The following is a 6928-nucleotide window of genomic DNA, read 5'->3' as shown; positions in this document are numbered from 1 at the left end:
GGCACTAGTCGACCTAGGAGGGGAAGGAGAAAAAAGTGTCCTTTATGACCCTCTGACAAATTATTATAGACCTCAAAGGATGTCTGTTAAACACCCAAGATGGTTAGTTCCACCATTCTGGCATTTTTAATTACTGTGTGTCTTGCAGATAAATCTTGGGTAATGACCAGTTGGTCTCAAATAAACCTTATCTAGAGATATTTTTCTTGATCTTTTATGTATAATTTGTCAGTAGATTGTAGGAATAATATGGTTCCCTCTGGTTTTCGTGACTAGCTAGAAGGAGAGGATGACACACCAGGGGTATGCCTGGGTGAAGGTGTGGCCTCGTGAGGAATCATCAGAATGGTGTGAAAACCAGGAAAGGCCTCCGGAGGAAGCCAGACTTGCCAGCAACTCGATCTTGGATATCTAGTCTTCAGAACCATGAGACAATATGACAGTTCGATTAGACTAACACACACATACACACACACACACACACACACACACACACACACACACAAACTGAAATGCCCTTAAAAAGTCACACACATGTTGAAGATTATAGACTGATTGATGACAACTTTGTGATTGTGTAGGATGTTATAGATTGAAAGCCAAAATCACTTGGATTATCTTTTTTTTAAAATTTATTTTTAATTTTTAGTGAACAATAATATACCTTTATTTTACAATGTTTTGTTTCTTTTTTAAAGAATATTTTTATTATTCTAAAGAGAGGCAATTTTTAACACATTTTTCCAGAAATAACTTGAAGCAGGTTACATAAAAATATATATACAATGAAGTTTAAGGGTAGAAAAGTAGGGATAAGAAATCAAAGACTAAAGCTGGGTGTGGTGACCCATGTCCTCAATCCCACTTGGGCTATCTTTAAACACCTTAACAATTATTTATCCTCCGTCTCTGTGTCTGACCTAGAATTCTATTGACTTGCAGGCAAAACCTTTGGAATATATTCTTAGCCAGCCACTAGTTTCTACCAACCCCCAAAATGTCATCTGAGACTGGAGCAGAGACTTCCCCATTTGACAGTATCCTGCCTAATGGATAACTTTTTTTTCATTCTGTGACCATGCAAGTTCATGTAACCACTTAGGGCAACCTGAATCTGGGCCATAATCACTTATATTTGGCTCATAATAAACTGCCACAGTCTTTGGAGCAAGAGCTGTGCTTTGTGTTGACACGTGTGCTAAAATATATGCATGTAGGCACAATCATAGACACTCACACAGAGACCATCTGCAAACACCCTCCTAGACCCGCACTCATACCACAGGCACTGCCATATCCCCTACTGATAGACAGAGGGGGACAAACGGATGTTGTTTGTCTCAACCTGGTTAGTTGACAGTATCTCAAAAGGGAAAAAGAGTTAGGAAAATAAGCCCCTTCCCCAACAGTGCAGCTCAGACAGCTGTCACAGAGACACGTTAGGGAAGAACAAGACTGAGTCTAGACGCTGGGAAAGTCCTGGTTCCAACAGGAACACTAAGTGCTCTGGTCTGCCTAGTGAAAGGTTTGGGTCTCAAAGAAATAATGGGATTTTGGAGCAGTCATCTTACTGTTCTGGGTCTCAGTAGCTTTACTTGTTAAAAAAAAGGGAAAAAAATGTTAGAGTAGCACAGGGGTTCTAGAACCTGAGGTCGCATCAGTACCACCTAGAGGGCCTATTAACTGTGACTGTTGAGTGGGGCCTGGTAATTTGCAGTGCTAATGAGCCTAGGTGATGTTGATGATGCTGGCCTGGGGACCACACAGTGAGGACCACAAGACTAGAGAAATGCTCTGTCCTTATTGGATCTGAAGTACTGTAACTACGTGCTGGCATCAAGGCTAGATGTAACTCTGCTATTGTGGGGCAGTTTGCCCTGAAGGGGCTTTTCAGCAGTGTCTGGAGATAGTTTTGATTCTTGCAATTTGGGGGAGATGCTACTGGTGCCTGGTGGGTAGAGGCTAGGGATGCTGGGAAACTATCTGCAAATACACAGAACACCTCCACAGCAAAGAATGACTTGGTTAAAAGGCCAGTAGTGCCAGGGGTGAGACACCCTGCGAAGTGATCACTGGGCAGTGATGGGCTAAGCATGTAGCTCAGTTGGTATAGAGTGGTGGCATTGCATGCTCAGAGCCCTGGGTTTGATCTGAAGCACTGCATAAGCTGGGCATGGTGGTGCAGGCCCGTGATCCTGTAAGGTCATCTCAGTAGCATAGCAAGTTTGAGGACAGCCTGGGATGCATGTGACTTTGACTATAAATAAATAAATAAATAAATGAATAAATAAATAATAAATAATAAATAAAATGACTGGGCAGTGAGATTGATAGCGGGATTTTCATTTTTCTCAAAGGGACTGATCCATAAAAACTGCACAAGATTCTGTGAGCTGGATTCCTCCCTCTGCCCCTCACACTGCACACCCATCCTGGCAGATCAGGAAACTTGTAGGTCTGTCCCAGCAGGGTGCACTCCCAAAGTCACATCTGTCCAGGACCCTGCAGGTCCTGTTGTAGGTTAGGTAGGTATTGGGAGTCAGTTGCACTGGGTTTCCTTCCACTGCTTCTAACTTACGGGCTGCAAAATGTGGGTGGGCCCTTGTGGATTCTGATCAGAAGCTTAAGTCCCCAAATTTTCAGAATGTTGTAAGCTAGAACATGTGTGTGTGTGTGTGTGTGTGTGTGTGTGTGTGTGTGTATGCGCACGTGAGTGAGAGAGAGAGAGAGAGAGAGAGCGAGAGAGAGAGAGAATGAGTGTGTTGAAAACCACATATTCAAACCATTGCTTATTCCTGCACCTCATCCTGCCAATTATGGTCTGCTTGGTGGTGTGAAACTGACACCCGGCTGTAGTGATGGAGACAGGAGGACCAGTGAACGAGGGCTTTGTGCATTCTCAGCTTCAGAGAGAATGTTCAGCAGGGCGGACAGGCATGTAACTGGCAGGTTTAGGAATCAGTAAAAACCAAGAACTGGAAGTCCTAATTTATCGTCTGTTTCAATACAAGGCTAGACACAGGCTATTTAATATAATGCATTGTTTACCAGTGGAGGAGAGTGGAAGTTATTGATGCATTACAAATGCAGGCAAATGCATCTCCTAAGCCAAGGGGTAGATAATAACAATTGCAGAAGACTAAATTTGACTTTAATCCCCTGAAGAATGGCATGCGTGCAGCTTAAAATGATAAAAGCTGGAGGGGGTGGTGGGGGGAGAAAAAGGGAGGGAGAGAAGGAGGCTGAGGGAGACCGGAGGGGGAGACAGGCAGAGATGGAAAGAGAAACAAGAGCTGATTTTTTTCTCTCGGGATTATGCATTTCTTGGTTAGAAAACAGAGTGGAAATGCAAAGAAAAGATTAAAAAGAAAATTCTGTTTTGCTAAACAGCACCCTGCTTGGCAGGGTGCTTTCTGGAGCAGCTCTGGCGTCATGCGTGGTCAAGCAGCTTGGGGCGATTTAAAGACCTGTCAATCCCTTAGATAATCCCAGAGGCAGAAATAGAAAGGAAGTGCATGTAGCCAGTTCGGAGCCCCCCTCAAGGGGTCTCTGGAAGTCTGGCCTCAGTGACTGGATGGATTTACTGTCTGTGGGTTAGAATTCCTCATCATCGAGGCACCTCACGAATATATATTCAGATATAGAAGTGTCCATGACTGTTGGCAGAGTGGGCACTGATGATGGAGGTGCTGGGCTCTCTGTTTCAATCTTAGCTGGGAAAGTAGGCTTAAAGTAAGCAAAATAGAGCCCCCCCCCCCATGAACTCCATGGTAAATGACTAAGGTGTGGAAATTCTGGGTGAGAAGTCATAGGCTAGAACACCTTCTCAGCCTGGGGGAGTCTGCTCCTTTGAGGAATAGGATCTGATATTCACCATGGTTTACTGGGTACTTGCTGACATGGCCACACGGCCTCTCACCCTTTATCCAACTTAGGACGGATCCATCACATTCCCCTTAGAAAGATGTGGGAACTGAGGCACAGAGCCATTTCCCGGCTGGTGATGGGTGGAGGAAGGCTACAGACCCAAGCGCTCATTCAACTGCCAAGGATTGTTTCTCCTGGGTTGGGCAGAACTTTGCCTCCCTTTCTCCCACAGTCCACTGAGTGGTCCCTGGTGATGCTGTTCCCAATGCTGGATTTCCATTATCAACATGATTCACATTTGCCTGGTTTATGGATGTGTTTGCAGGGCACCATCTGCCTCCTCTGGTGATCCAGCGACAAACAGAGAGAGGATGAAGATTGGCATTGGAAGAACTTTCTGTGGCAGCTTTGGAGCTGTGACAGCCAAGTCTATCCAGCTTGGGTCATGAAGCACAGAGTCCCGGTCACAACTGCCTGAAGTCACTGTCTGTGGGCCACTCAGAGGTAAACAAGTGAATGCACTCTGGAGAATGCCTCATCCCATCTGTCTTCAGCCGACTGAATGTTAAGGGAATTCTTTTTCTCTAGGCTAACCCCCACATAGTAGGCCCTCAGTAAACATCTGCTAACTATCTGATTTGATAGCCTCATGGCAATGCTGCCAGCCCATGTCACCAGAAGGGCTTAACCTAGAGAGAGAAAGGCTTTTTTATTTGGAAGAATGAACGTGACCATTTACCCATGACTATGGAGTAAGTAGACCGCATAGCCCGGGATCTTATTGCCTGGGGCTACTGGCCTGTGTTTTTGTGTTTTGTACTTCCTGGGTGTTTGTTCATGAAGATTTGATAAGGTCATTGTTTGGTCCTAGCTTCCTTTTAGGAATCTCTAGATAGCACTTTTTCTCTCCAGGATAGACAAGTCCTTGCAGGTTAGAGACTAAACTAGTGTAAACAAAACATACAGCATGCCCTGAACTAAGTAGACAATTTCTTTCTCTCTCTGAGAGCCCTTTCTAAGACTGGCAGATTAATTTTCTCCATCACACAAGCTTGGGAACTCAGAGGTATCTTTGTCATCTTTTGTGACTCTCACATCAAATCTGTCCTGGTGACTTAAGTCTCCAGAGTCTGTTGGGCTGGCTTGGATCTTCCTGTCTCATCTGAGCAACTATAGAGGCCCCTCATTGGTTTTCTTGCCCCTAGCTCTCCACCCCATTTGATGAGCGGCCTGTAGGCAGTGAAAGAGCTGCCTGAGGTAATTTTCAGACTGTGCTCCCCACGCCCTGAGTTTTCCAGACCTATGTTAAGACCTCACCCAACAAGCGAAGGACCAAACTGTGAGTCTGGATGAATCTATCACGCAGTCACTGTAATTCAACCAGTTCTAATTTCTCACTTGAAATATTCTTAGAGATCTGGAGAACTAAAAAGATTTAAAAAAAACATGGAGGAACAGCTCTATTTTTTTAAAATAGAAAATCTGTTTTAAGACTTTTGCATGAACTTTCACTTAAATCCATAGCTTAGCTTTTGGGAGAACTTTATGTTAAGGAAATAAACCAGGCTCAGAGAGACAAATATACCACATGTTCTCACTTATATACAGAAGCTAAACAAGGTGATTTCACAGAAGGACAGAGCAGAATAGTGGTTGGGGGTATCTGGAAGGGGTGAGGGATGGCTTTATAAGGAAGAAGTGGGTGCAACTGAACCAAGGGAATAGCTCCCGATGTTCTATAGCATAGTAGAGTAACTATATTAACAATTGACTGAATATTTTCAAAGTAGTTGGTGGAGAGGATTTTGAGTGCTTCTGACAGAAAGAAGAGATAAGTTCGAGGTGAAGGGCTGTGCCAATAGCCCTGAACAGATCATTATTGCACATTGTATTTGCATATCGAAATATCACACTATGGTCTACCAAGATGTACAATTCTCCTGTGTCCATTAAAAAGTAAAAATCATGTGCTGTAGTTATGAGATGTCCCTCACAGGCTTGAGTTGCGAATCCTTTGTCTCCAGCTTCAGGTGCTGTCTTGGGAGGTGAGGGAACGTTTAGGAGGTGGGGCCTGGTTAGAGTTCACTGGGGACATACCCTCCAGACCGTGTTTTGTCCCTGTTCCACTGTTTCCTGTCCGACATATTGATGGAGGGAAGAGGACGGTCCAAGCGGTAGGGAGGGTGTTTAGCAACTGGGGTGAAGGGAATGCCCTCCCCTGCTGCCCCCTCTTCCCAGTCCCTCCAATCTGGCAGTAAAGGGACAGCCTGCAACACCCTGGAGCGGGTCTGAGGCTGCTGGATGCTCCAGGTAGGGGGCTGGAGTTGGCTCAAAAAGGCCTGTCTTCTAGGGAGATGACTGCGCTGACACCTAGGTTTTTTTTGTTTTTTTTTTTTTTTTTGTCCAGGGTGCAGTGGTCCTTGACCTCCTCATAGCAGTTAGCTTGTAATTCATGCTTGATTACTGCGAGCTTCTTCTTGATGGCGTCCTTGGAGATCATTTTGCTCTTAAGGGGTGCACTCTCAGGGACCCAGAAGATGAACATCTTCTTGCTCTCTTGGTCTCATAGGTGGCGCTGTAGAGAGCACAGTGGCTGTCCTTGTCCGGCAGCATCTTGACGAAGGTGGTCTAGGGGTCGTCCACAGTCTGCCTGGCATCGTCTACCAGGATCTCCTCGCCCTCCTCCAGGATGATGCTCTTCTTGTCCTTACTCAGGCTGAATAGCACGGCCTTCTGGCGTTTCATTACTTCCTCTGACCTAGAGGTCTTTTGCACCTTCATGTCAGGGAACACTTTGATGATGTCATCAGAGACAGCCATACCAGTGGCCATGTTTCTGGAAGCCAAAGGGAGACCAGGAAAGCCACAGAACTGAGCCACCACATCTGCTGCTGGGATCCGACTCGATATGACTTTCCTAAAGATGTTTAGCATTAGCTGTCCCTCCTCATGCTAGCTTTGAAATCTCGGGTATGCATGTTTCAATTTCAAAATCCAGCGTGTAAAACACTAACAAACTACCATGGGTGTGGGGCTGGGGTGGAAGAGGGCTACCTGGGAG

The 6928-nt window shown here is 45.3% G+C and overlaps 1 pseudogene; it reads right to left on the bottom strand.

Annotated features, from left to right (window-relative positions):
* Positions 1-6196: 6196 nt before the first annotated feature.
* On the bottom strand, positions 6197-6699 carry LOC103730022 (annotated as a pseudogene).
* Positions 6700-6928: the final 229 nt, after the last annotated feature.

This window comes from Nannospalax galili, unplaced genomic scaffold, assembly GCF_000622305.1.
Source record: "Nannospalax galili isolate Female #2095 unplaced genomic scaffold, S.galili_v1.0 scaffold612, whole genome shotgun sequence".
Lineage (NCBI taxonomy): Eukaryota > Metazoa > Chordata > Mammalia > Rodentia > Spalacidae > Nannospalax > Nannospalax galili.
Note: the sequence above shows the minus strand (reverse complement) of the source record. Positions and strands in the feature narration are given on the sequence as shown.